The following is a 12945-nucleotide window of genomic DNA, read 5'->3' on the forward strand; positions in this document are numbered from 1 at the left end:
AAAAATAGTATGTTGCCTACTTTGAAAATGAAAAGTTTGGAATGAAATATGATTTGTGAATTGTATGAAATGTTTGAATAACTTGATTTAAATTGTTTTGAATAATTTGAAATATTGAATTGTGACATTACCATGATGAAGTATTTATGATGCTTTTGATTTAAATCGTTTTTAATTCACACTTGGCATGACAATATTAATATGTTCCTCCTCCACTTGTGGGGTGAGTTTGATATTTGATCACTTTCCTCCCTCTCTGGCTTTCCAGTCTGAGGGGCGAGTTTGGATGAGTACTCATTAGCTAGCCAGCCACCTCCCTCATTGATTTCGATTAGTGGGGGTGTTTGCCTTGTCGTGATGTACACATGGCATGTTCGAAAATTTTCTATCATGGCTTAAGTTGTGTTATTGTTTGGCAACACTATGTTTATTAAATTGTTTGAATAAGCTGTGCTATATTAAGCTTTGAAAATTATGATTTGTTATAAATGTAATTTGAGAAAGAAATTATGAAATGCGATTATGAGATTTTTGAATGATGATTGGTTCCTAAATGTTTTATATTATACATTTTATTCTTTATTGTACACCACTGAGTATTTATATACTTAGCGATAGCTTTAACTTGATAGAGAAAAGGACATAGCAGTAGAGTGAGCTGCTATAGTCAGAGAGGAGCACGGTTGAAGAATTTCTGTATGGGTATTGTTTATACCCTGGTAGTTTAGTTTGATGTAAATATGATAGTATGCATATGTATCTCTGTAGTTTGAGCAGTTGTATAGATAAAATTGTAATAATATTATTTTTGAGATTTTGTGTTTGTAAATTTAATAGTGGATGTAAATTAAATATTTATAATGCAATGTGCATAAGTTTATGAAATGTTTTGAGTTATTAATTTTTTATTTGAAATTTGGATTTTGAGTTGAAGTGTTGCCATTGTTGTTGATTTGAAGTTTGATGGTTGCAAATAAAGTTGTGATTGAGAAAAATATTGGGAGTGTTTTTAATTTCAGGTTTTGAAGAACTGTTTTCTCAAAATACAGACGGCACTCTGCCGAAATTTTTGTAAAAATTGCGGAGATTTTAAATATCCAAAAATTTGATTTATGTTTGGACTCTAAATGAAGGTTTTTAATATTTGAAAAAAAATTTACCCACCAATTCCAAAATGAACGAAAATTATTTTAAAATCCCTTATAGTATATTTAATGGGTTACCGGTAGGTGAAGTATGGTAATTCATTAGGTGTACTATGGGAACATGTTACATCTTACGAGGAGTAGGGTGTGACACTATAAGTATCATTAGAATCTAAATAACAAAACATAGACATACCTTCTGAAGGTCTATCCTTCTTGTCCTTCAGAGAAGCAAGATACTCTGGGCAATTCCTCTTCCAGTGCCCATCTTTCTGGCAGTGGAAACACTTTTCTTTGCCTCTATCAGCTTTGGTCTTCCCCTTCTATTTGGCTATCTTCTTGGAAGGACCAGGAATTTGAGGTTTTTTTTTTTCTTATTGCCCTTCTTCTTGTTGGACTTTCTAGCAGAAGAAGATGCAATCAAAGCTACCTCTTTTCCTTTATTGCCCGGCATATTCTTTTGTGCAATAACCAGTATGTTAAATAAACCAGCCAAGGTGTATTTCTGCTTAGTCTTATGGAAATTTGTTACAAAATTCCCAAATGACTTAGGAAGGGATTGAAGGATCAAATCCATCTGCAGTTGGAAATCCAAGTTAAAGTCAAGATGTTCTAGCTGCTCAATAAGCCGAATCATCTTGTGGACATGATCCCCAACATTTTATCCCTCAAACATCCTCATTAGAAATAGCTACCTAGATATCTCATACCTGGCATTCCTACTATGCTCACCATACAACTCTTGCAGGTGAAGAAGGATCACTTGCATATTGTATGTTCTCATTCTGCTTCTGTAACTCATTACTCATAGAAGCAAGCATATAATACTTGGCTCTCATATCATGCTCCTTCCACTTGTCCAAAGTATCATGTTCCTCTTGAGTGGCCTCTGAAGGTAAGGGACCAGGAACATTTGAGTCTAGAACATATCCTATATGTTCAAGATTCAGGACAAGTTTCAAATTTCTTAGCCAATAAGAAAGATTAGGTCCTGTCAACCTATTGTGATCAGGTATGCTCGCAAGGATATGGGATAGTGGTGGTTGTGGTGTGCTCATTATTATCAGAAAATTAATTGCAGAAAATAACCAGATTAATTAGTAAATGTATCACATATTTAACCAAAATGATTATGGTCTTTTAATCAAATTAGTCCTCCCACTAACTTAGCGAATCCTACACTTCCAAAGTAGGAAACGGAAATCCTAGTTGGATGGATTTCTAGTGGGTGATTGAATTCTTATAGTCTTATTGATCATCCTCAGGCACATCCATTATTGGAATTACAATAAACTGTAAGTGAGCAACTCCTTGCCAATCACATCTCATGTGAGGTTCAATTATTTACCTAGCCCCTAATGCTCAAAATCTCATGCACATCCATTATTGACTTATCTTGCATTAGTTAAGTTGATCCCATTGAGCCAGTAAACATGCAAATAATTTTAATGTCCTCAGGCACATCCATTATTGGCCACCAAACCATTTACATATTTATAACATCTCATGCTTAATAATTATTGTTAAGAAAATCTCTTAAATTAATTGCATCATATGCAAGTATTTAAAATTTCTTAAAATAATTGCCTCAATGGAGGGCCCATGATATAATTACCTTTAATTATACCATTTCCAACTTAATCATTTGTTTGGAAGATTTTGTGGTCAGCTTAATTACTATTATGGTCTCACTTTGCACATTATCCATTTGGCATGCATATATCATATACTTGCATACATTCCTATACATCTCATGCATACATGGATAAATAATAAATATGATATGATCATGGACTTTCTAAAGGATTCAATTTTGAGCCACCAAGAATTGAATTAGGGCATTCCTAGGTGCATTTCATTCATTCATATTACAAGAGTTGCTGAAGGAGTACATAATCAACACTTGATCTTGAATTCCTCCCATTGGTCCCACCAATGCTCTTGACCTCCTTAATCTTCGTGCAATCCAATTACATTGTAATCCTTGGCATACCAAGGCGAATTTACAAGAACATGGACTTTAAAGTCCTCAAATAAATGAAATTACAACCCAAAATATTATAACCTTTATAATACATGCCACTAAAATTAAATTAATTAATTTACAACCCAAAGAAAAATAAAAGAAATAAATCTAATCATGCATATTACTATTTAACAATTAAATAAAACATACATACTAAAATTAAATTGAATATCTCATATTCAACTAAAAAATCCAGATTTGAATATGATTCAAACAAATTTAAAAATTCAGATTTGAATCACATTCAAACAAATTTAAAAATTCAGATTTGAATCAAAATTTAATTGTGTGATTAAAACTCCTAATTAAACATTTTAATTAGTCATGGGCCTAATTATGGGCCTTGAAATTAAGCACACACCCAAGCCCAAAATCCATGTGCATGCTTAGACCCATCAAACATGGCCAAACCATGTGCACCATCATGGTGATAACCAAGCTGCCACCTTTGTTGGTCCAACCAGCAATGAAACAATCAACTCTTGATCAAATCACACAATTAAATAACATATTGAACAATCTAAATGGCAAATATAGTAGCTCTTATACCAATTAAAGGAGCAAAAGCATGAAAATTATCAGATTAGAACATTGAATTCAAAAATTTTCTTCTAGGGTCTCATCATCATACAAGATTCATTATGTACCTAATTGATTTTAATGTTCAATTGCATATTAAAATACTTTTAATATGTATTAGGATCTACATTTTCCATTTAAAATTTTAGAATTAACAAATTAATTTATTAAAACCCTAGATTAATACAAGAATATGTGCACTAACCTTTTAATGCACTATAGATGTGATTGGTACCTTTGCGAAGCACCTAGGACCCCAAATGTTGTCCCTCTAGCTTGTCCACACCAAGATCACCAATGGGCAGCCCCTAAACCAGCTTCTCAAGCCTTGCCAACCAATTAGAAATTAGGGATTTGCCTTTAGAGAGGTTGTAGGTGTATATAGGACACTAGAAATAATTTCTAGCAATTTTAATTCAAGAGAATGTTGACAATTCTCTTTGAATTGATGAGAGAAGAAGAAGAAGAGAGGAAGAGAGCTTTATGGGTGGTGGCACCTCTTTAGAAAAATCAGAATGTGTTTTTTATTCTTTCATTCTATCCCTTTTATAATTAGGTCATCACTTAAAACCCTTGCCACATGTCATCTTCTGATTGCATCTTAATTTTAATTGACCTAATCACATTAAGCCAAGGGTCAAAGTAAGGTTTAATCTTGACTTTGATCATCATGCATGATAGGAAGACAAATGACAAACTATGATGCCATGTGTCACCATCTCATGGTGCCACATGTCACCCTGTGAAATGACCAAATTACCCTTGTGTTGTAATTTTGAGTTCTCAATCCCAAATAATTATTTCTCCTCTTCTAATCAATTTATATCAAATATAAATTAATTAATTAATCTCTATTAATTAATTTCTCATAATTAAATTCATATTTAAACATTTTAAATATAAATTTAACTTATACTATACATCCTATATCCTAGATTTGGTTTCAAGCCATGCTAAGGACTTTGCAATCTAATTGCAAACTAAACCTATTTAATTAATCAATTAAACTCTTTAATTAATTAATTAAATCACATTTAACTTGGTGATTACTTGTGTATGTTGTGACTCACTAGGCTCATCACTAATTGGCAATGAGATATGATATCAACTATTAATATCATCAAAACTCTTTCTTACCATAAATGATTTCTCTAAATCATTTTAGACACCTCATAGACCAAGGTTTACACCTAGCATAGCATGCCATGGCCACCCAATCAGTAATAAGGAATACCTTAAATGAACCTATAATCATATGTTATCATGCACTAGAATCTCTTTATTACAAAATCCTAATTTGAGTTGGAGTCATGGTCTATGTCAAACCCCAGTTGCTATGAATACTATGTTCTCTTTTAATTCCAGTTCTTGATTAAAAAGATTTTTCTCATCAGAAACTCTTTTATGATTAAATCTATCTGTCCTGACCAGGAACTTGAAACATCAAGAACAATTAAATGAACATAGGATTTTATCCCTATTTACTTAGGGTAACAGATTCCATCTTGATCAATACCTATCTCCATATATAACTGGTAGGAGCCAACACATGCCCATATACCCTTACACAGTACAAGTATGAAAGCAGTATCAAACTTAAACTACCTATATATAAGATAATTGTGCTATCTCAGGTCTAAAGATTATATGCATTGATATGATTTATGACAATGCATTGACAAGAGTAAACTCCACATGATTGTCATAAGTGTCACTGGTTCGGCCTACTTATCATGTATAAGTGCCTATCATGTTTGTTATATGGCATGAGACTCACCATTTCATCTTATTTATATCTCATATAAATACCTTGGGAAGAAACATGAATACAATATTTTTGGATAAGTCATGTCCTGTGTGAAGTATCCTCGATTGTGGACCAATTTATGATACTTTGTGCTAGAAATACTGTCACTCATATTCTTAACAACTTAAGAATAGAATTTCTAACAAAATATCAATAGACATTTTCTATTACACATAAATATATTATGTAAACGTAAAAGTGAAATTGCCTTTTTTATTAATAAAACATGTACATGATACATACTAAATGATATGCTCTGGGGCATCATACTAACAGAAAAAAGCCCTTATAATCATCACAAGAGCAAACCCTTGCTCTTCTACAAATTCCTTTACACTCAAGAGCTATTTAGAGCTCTATTACACTCAAAATTACAATAAGTGCTCACAATAACCTTGAATAAACTCTCTGAACAATGAATTTGCAACTCAAATATCAAGTTCTCAACATTAACTATGGTAGCTCAAGCTCTAGAGAGAGAGAATGAAGAAAATCTTTAGAACATAATAAATTTTCAAAAGATTGTTGTTGTTAAAAAACTTATTTCCAGTAATAAATAGTGCCTATTTATAGTTTTTGCAAGAAAATAACAGTTAGGGGTGCATTAAATGCTAAACTAGCCGTTCAACCCCCCAAAGCTCTGCCTTAATGAGTTATAAAAACCCAGGTTTGGCTACCAACGTTATTTACTTTGGCTGTCAAAGGTTGGAGTGCCAAAAAATAGCTTTTGAAAAGTCACTTTCGGCTTCCAAAGTTTCCACTTTTGACTGTCGCAGTGCTCTCTAGGCAAAATGGCTTTAGCTCTCAAAAACAATGATTTAAAGAATGAACTTTGGCAGCCAAAATTCCCACTTTTGGCTACCGAAGTGCTCTCTGGATAGAAAGTGTCAAAAGGGCACTTAGGCTTCGAAAATGTGTAACTTTTTGACCGAAACTCGGATTTTCGATCCATTGAACCGTTGGAAAGCTAATTTGATAAAATTTTCAATGAAAATAATTTAAAAAACAAATTTGCATTTCTGAAATGTGAAAATTTCATTTTACTCCTCCTTGATAAAGAAAAAGTTACAAGTAAAGACACTAAGAAATTAAGAGTTTAAAAAACTTATAACTTTTTGATCCGAACTTGGATTTTTGATCCATTTGAACCATTGAAAAGCTAATTCAATGTATTTTGAAACTAAAATACTTTTCAAAATAAATTTTTCATTTTTGAAAAATTTATTTAATTTTCCCTTGATAAAGAATTAGGTAAAAACTAAGTTGAACAAGATATTCTTAGTACCACCTAGACTTGAGCCAACACAATTAATAAAATGAGATTTACAAGATATAAAATAAATAAAAATTACATTGTAGGGTCCCATAAATGTTTTCTTCCTTATCTTGCTCTTCCTTAAACTTGATTTGAAGTAATTTGGCAATTTTGAATCTAGGGCAACACAAACACTTCCAAAGTATATTAGTAGCACACTAATTGTTTACTATCATCAAAATATGGGTTAAGACACCTAGGTCTAACAATCTCCCCCTTTTTGATAATGACAAATAATTAGTGGATGTAGAAAATTGAGCACAAGTGAAGTGTGTGTTTTTCAGAAATTCTCCCCCTTAATGTACTCCCCCTTTCAAAAATAGTTTGTTCCTTACTAAATAGAATTTGGAGAGCACATAAGAGAAGCTTTGAATCAATAAATGCAATGCCATGAGTCCTAGGTGAATGATGATGCAAAGTTGTTTTATATTAAAAACAATTCAGAATATGTATCAAAGGATTATCAAGAAGCATCACATAAGTATACCCAAAACATGTATCCCACTAAATCATCATTTATATATCATGCTTAAAGCTTAAAATTTGGAATTATTCATCCACTTAGCTACTTTTTCCACTAGCTATATATCTTCCCCTTTTGGCATCATCAAAATGCACTCTAGAAGGAAAAACATAAAAAAATTATGGCATCATTCAAAGTCATACCACCATGCCAAAAGATATAAGAACATATGGCAATATATAAAGATTACAAGATAAGGTGCAATTCTAAGACAAGGCTTAGCTTATTGGATTTGAATCCTAATATGAATACAAGTGTATTGTTTAAACACTCAAACCACATATCTAGTGTGTGCTAAATCTAGAGGCAGTATAGACAGCTAATCTCATGAATAGCTTATAAAGAGCTAAGAAAACTTCAATACAAATACACTAATTTCATTTGCATAGGACTTGTAAAACCATCAAGGAGTCTATTCAAAGCAACAATAGAATTTTGGCAAATAACCTTCATAGAACAATCAAGGAGAACAATCTAAATTAAAGAGGAATGGTATTGTGTTCATATGGTAGCCAAAAATAGGAAACCAATTTTTTCATGTGAACAGTAATGTGAACAGTAAATCACAATCTCAAGCATCAAGGTTGTCAAGCATACCTAATTATCTCTTAATGAAATTAAACCTCTATAGAGCTTTTCATCAACCGGCTTTCCTTTTTCATCCTTGTCAAGTTTACTCATTGGAGTTCTACTTGGCTTGCTATTCAGCATTCCAAACCTCTTAATCAATTCTTTGGTGTACTTGGCTTGGTTGATGAAAATGCCATCCTTAGCTTGTTTGATTTGAAGCCCAAGGAAGAACTTGAGTTCTCCCATCATGCTCATCTCAAACTCACTCTTCATGGTATTAGCAAACTCTTCACACAAACACTCATTAGTAGCACCAAATATAATATCATCAACATATATTTGTACTACAATTATGTCATTTACATGATTTTTAATAAAAAAAGTTGTATTAACTTTTCCTTTTGAAAAGCCATTTTGCAAAAGAAAGTTACTAAGCCTTTCATACCAAGCTCTAGGAGCTTGTTTCAAACCATACAATGTAACACCCCTATATTCGGTAGTGAGTTTTACTGTTCCGGTGACCAGTGTCTGTCCGGACAGCTAGAATCCCTAGAACTACACTTAAATGTTAGTGAAGAGACATAGAATAATGAAATACAATAGAGGAAAATACAAGAAAAACAAAGGAAAAATAAGAGTAATGAAATGTAACTAAGTTAAATGAGCCAAAAACCATAACGATGGGTGACCATACTGGGAAGTTGCGGCGAGGACCGTTGACTAGCCCTAGACCGCGGGGAACCCTAGAAAATATTTTTAAGACTTAAATAAACATCTATTGAAGTATAAATGACATTGGAAATGTCAAAAAAAAAATTAATTAATTAGTACAAAGAAAAATGAGAAATCGAGAAATCGACAAAAATCGGTGTTACCGAAAAAATGGGAATACAACCCGAATAGGGGCATTGTGGTTATTTGACATCCTGTCACACCTTACCCCTTCGTAAGGCATATCATGATCCCGTAGTATACCTAATGAATTACTAAACTTCATCTACTGATAACCTATTAAATATACTACAAGAGATTTTAAACCTTTTCTTACTTCTTTTTACAGTGGTGAGCACTTTTGACAGGTGTTAAATTTTTTTGTTTTACTCAAGTGAAACCAAATAACACATGTGAAGTATCAGTAATTTCTGTAAAAATTTTGGCAGAGTGCCATCTGTATTTTGAATAAAACAGTTCTTCAAAAACCTGTAAAAAGCACTTCCAATATATTTTTTCTGTAAATCCTCTATGTTGGGTAGTGCGTTCTACTGTTTCGGTGACCAGTGTCTGTCCGGACAGTTAGAATGCCTAGAACTACAATTAAAAGTTAGTGAGGAGATATAAAATAATGAAATACAAGAAAATAAAATACAAGAAAAACAAAGGAAAAATAATAGCAATGAAATGTAACCAAGTTAAACGAGCCGAAAACCTTAGTGATGGGTGACCGCACCGGAAAGTTGCGGCGTGGACCATTGACTAGCCTTGGGCGCGGGGAACCCTGGAAAATATTTTTAAGACTTAAATAAACATCTATTGAAGTATAAATATCATTAGAAAAATCAAAGAAAAATTAATTAATTAGTACAAAGAAAAATGAGAAAATCGAGAAACTGACAAAACTCGGTGTTACCGAAAAATCAGGAATGCAACCCGAATAGGGGCATTGTGGTCAATTGACACCCCGAGTTGCATTTTAACCTAAATGTACATTAAAAATAAATGATATTAAACTTTGAAAATACTATGAAAATTAAAATGGTGGTCCACAATTTAAATAGTGAAAGAAAAGAGGTTAAATGTGGGAATTATGGAAAACTTGGATTAAACAAATCATAAACTTCATTAGTGCTCCACTAACATCACCTAAGTGGGCTTTTAATTAGCCTTTGGATACAAAGTTCTGTCATCTTCAATCTTGGGACATCCAGCCGAAATCAACTTGAGAGAAAACTCCATAGCGGTCCATGGTGAGCTCCATGCAACCTTGGTTAAGTCACTTTTTCCACTAGGTTCCTTCACTAAACCTTGTCCACACACCTTGGGTAGCATACTTGGAGCAAGAAAGATAAGTTTTGGTGAGGTTTTGATCAAGCTTCAAAAGTGGTAAGTGAGTATTTTTTAATCTTGCTTCATTAAACTTTGAGTGGATGTTGTGGGTAGTTGATTTATGGAAGAATTTTTGAAGTTTGATATTTTAATGGTGGTACACCATTTTGGTAGCCATGAGAACTCACCATGAATAGCTTGTCCTTGCATGTAAATGGTTGTTAAGATGTTGATTCAAGTGTTTATGGGTATAGAAATGATTTAGACAATGTGTACTAAGTGTATGTGTGATAGTGCACTTGGTTTTGGAAGCTTAAAAGCAAATTTAAAGGAGATGTGTTCATAAGGTGATTCGGCAACCTTAAAGTTTAGTTAGAAATGTGTTGTTTCATGGTTTGGTTTGTTGAATTATGTTGCTTATGGTGGCAGCATGTGTATGTGAATGATTGTTTGTATTTGGACATGTAACTAAGGTATGTTCATGTGGTTAAATTATTGTAATTGGACTTTGAAAATTCTGAGTTATAATGTGTATGTTGAGAGTGGATACAAGCTGTCTAAAATGACCAAAATGTAATGTAAAGTGTGTTAATGTTACGGTAGAAACCAGAATTGGCATGAAAGGATTAACTTGGTAAGTGTTGAATGTGTTATTGGTATGTGATGAAGAATGTGTAGCAGGGCAGTGTATGTTTTAGCTTGGAACCTCAAGTGTGTGACTCCAATTGGCATGAGACCAATTGGAGGTGAAACTAGGCACAAAATGTGCCAACTTTTATGAACAAAACTTACCTAAATTCTGCCTAAAAGGTGACTTGAAAAATGACCAAATCTGGATTAGTGACTTGAAAGCCTGAAAATTGACTATTTGGGTAGTAGTTAGTGTTTTGACCATAACTTACTCAAAACAGATCCAAATGACCTGAAAGTTTTACCATTAATAGTTTAGACATAGATCTACAATTCTTATGAAGACACCAAAGCCCAGAAATGGCCAGAACCAAGCCAAATAGCTTGCACAAGTTCAGGTACCAAAACTGGCCAAACCAAAAGTGACCTAGAAATGACCTAAGCCTACCATTTTAGTGCATTCTGTCCAGCATTGGTAAATTGACCATATCTTGGTCTATACAACTCAGAATGACCTCAAATTTTGCCCCGCGTGCAATAAGACATAGACCTGCAAGTTTGTAGTTTAGACCGAAACCCGAAAATTGAAGGAACTAGGTTGTCCGGTTAGGTAAAATTAGTATACCGAAATCTGGCAAATTGCAATAAAATGCAATACACTTGGAAATGAAATTGGTAACATGTACCAACACTAAAAGGCTATAAAATGTGACTTATTAGTAATATTAAAACTTATTCTCCTAGAGTGCATTAAAGATCGACATTAAAGGTTGACTACTAAAGACAATAGAATTAAATAAATTAATTAATGAACCTTATTGTTAGAGATAGTATAAATGAGTACTGAAACATTTTAAATTGTGTGTTTCAGTTAGCAAAGACTCAGGAAAAGGGAAGGAAATACTGAGTCAGGGCCAAGAGACATTTATCAGAGATTTGTGCATAACAGTTATTTCTTTTGAATTTTCAATTGAAATAAATTATGACAATTTGTCTGTTATTGTTTTAAATTGTGAAAATTTGTTTGAATGGATATTTGATGGATACTTATTGCTTGAAAAACATTGCAAATGGTTTGAAACTACAGCTATCATGTATATTGATTGAATTCCTTGCTAGCTTGTCTAGTGGGACAAATTGACTTTAAATTCCCTCTCTGGTTGAAGTATTGAGGTGTGTGCCTGTTGAAGACGAATAGAATGAGTACTCATATTATTGCTAGCTAGTTATGTTATTCCTCAATAGCCATCGGCTTTTGGGACGAATTGGACTATGGAATCATGATTAAGCTGTGTGTGTGATTTATTGATATTTATTGTGATATTGTGAAATAGAGTTTAAATTCTTTATGACATTCACTATTTTTGAATTTAACTATGGTTTTAAGTATCCACTATTTATACGACTTATGATTTATCATTTAAAGTTGCATTTTGTTAATGTTGTGCACCACTGAGATATTGGCTCAGTGATAGCTTTTCATTGCTATCGCAGGTAGACAGACTGACAGGGCAGCAGACTAGGCTGCTAGTGCTACACTGAGAGTTCATCGGGTATATTGAGTATACCATATTTTACATTTTGTATTGTAATGTATGTTCACCGATGTATATATTATTCTTGATTTTGAGCAGCTGTAAATTAAAATTGTACATTGAAGTTGTAAACTAAATTTGTAAATTATTTTGGTTTGTAAATATTGTGATATATTTCTTTTATCTCAGCTTTTGAAAACACTGAAAAATTATTGTGGATTTGAGTTAACAAATGTTGAGAAACTTATTGTGTTGATTGGATATTGGAGTTGGGGGATTGAACAAAATATTGGAAGTGCTTTTTATAGGTTTTGAAGAACTGTTTTATTCAAAATATAGATGGCACTCAGCCAAAATTTTTACAGAAATTATTAATACTTTAAATGTGTTATCTGGTTTCACTTCAGTTAAAAAATTTTTTAACACCTGTAAATAGTGCTCACCACTGTAAAAAGAAGTAAGAAAAGGTTAAAATCCCTTGTAGTGTATTTAATGGGTTATCGGTAGACAAAATTGGTAATTCATTAGGTATACTACGGGATCATGTTATGCGTTACGGAGGGGTAGGGTGTGACATGTTCAATCCCAAACTCCAATATGGTTCAACACAAATCAATTTTCTCAACATTTATCAAACTCAATTCAACATCAATTTTCAATATTTCCAAAGATAGACTACAAAATGACTGTTTAAAAGCTGAGATAAGAAATAAATATATTAACTTTAGTTTACAACTGCTCAAGACCAAGTACACTATATATACATACAGCC

This window comes from Hevea brasiliensis, chromosome 18 (assembly GCF_030052815.1).
Source record: "Hevea brasiliensis isolate MT/VB/25A 57/8 chromosome 18, ASM3005281v1, whole genome shotgun sequence".
Taxonomy (NCBI): Eukaryota; Viridiplantae; Streptophyta; class Magnoliopsida; order Malpighiales; family Euphorbiaceae; genus Hevea; species Hevea brasiliensis.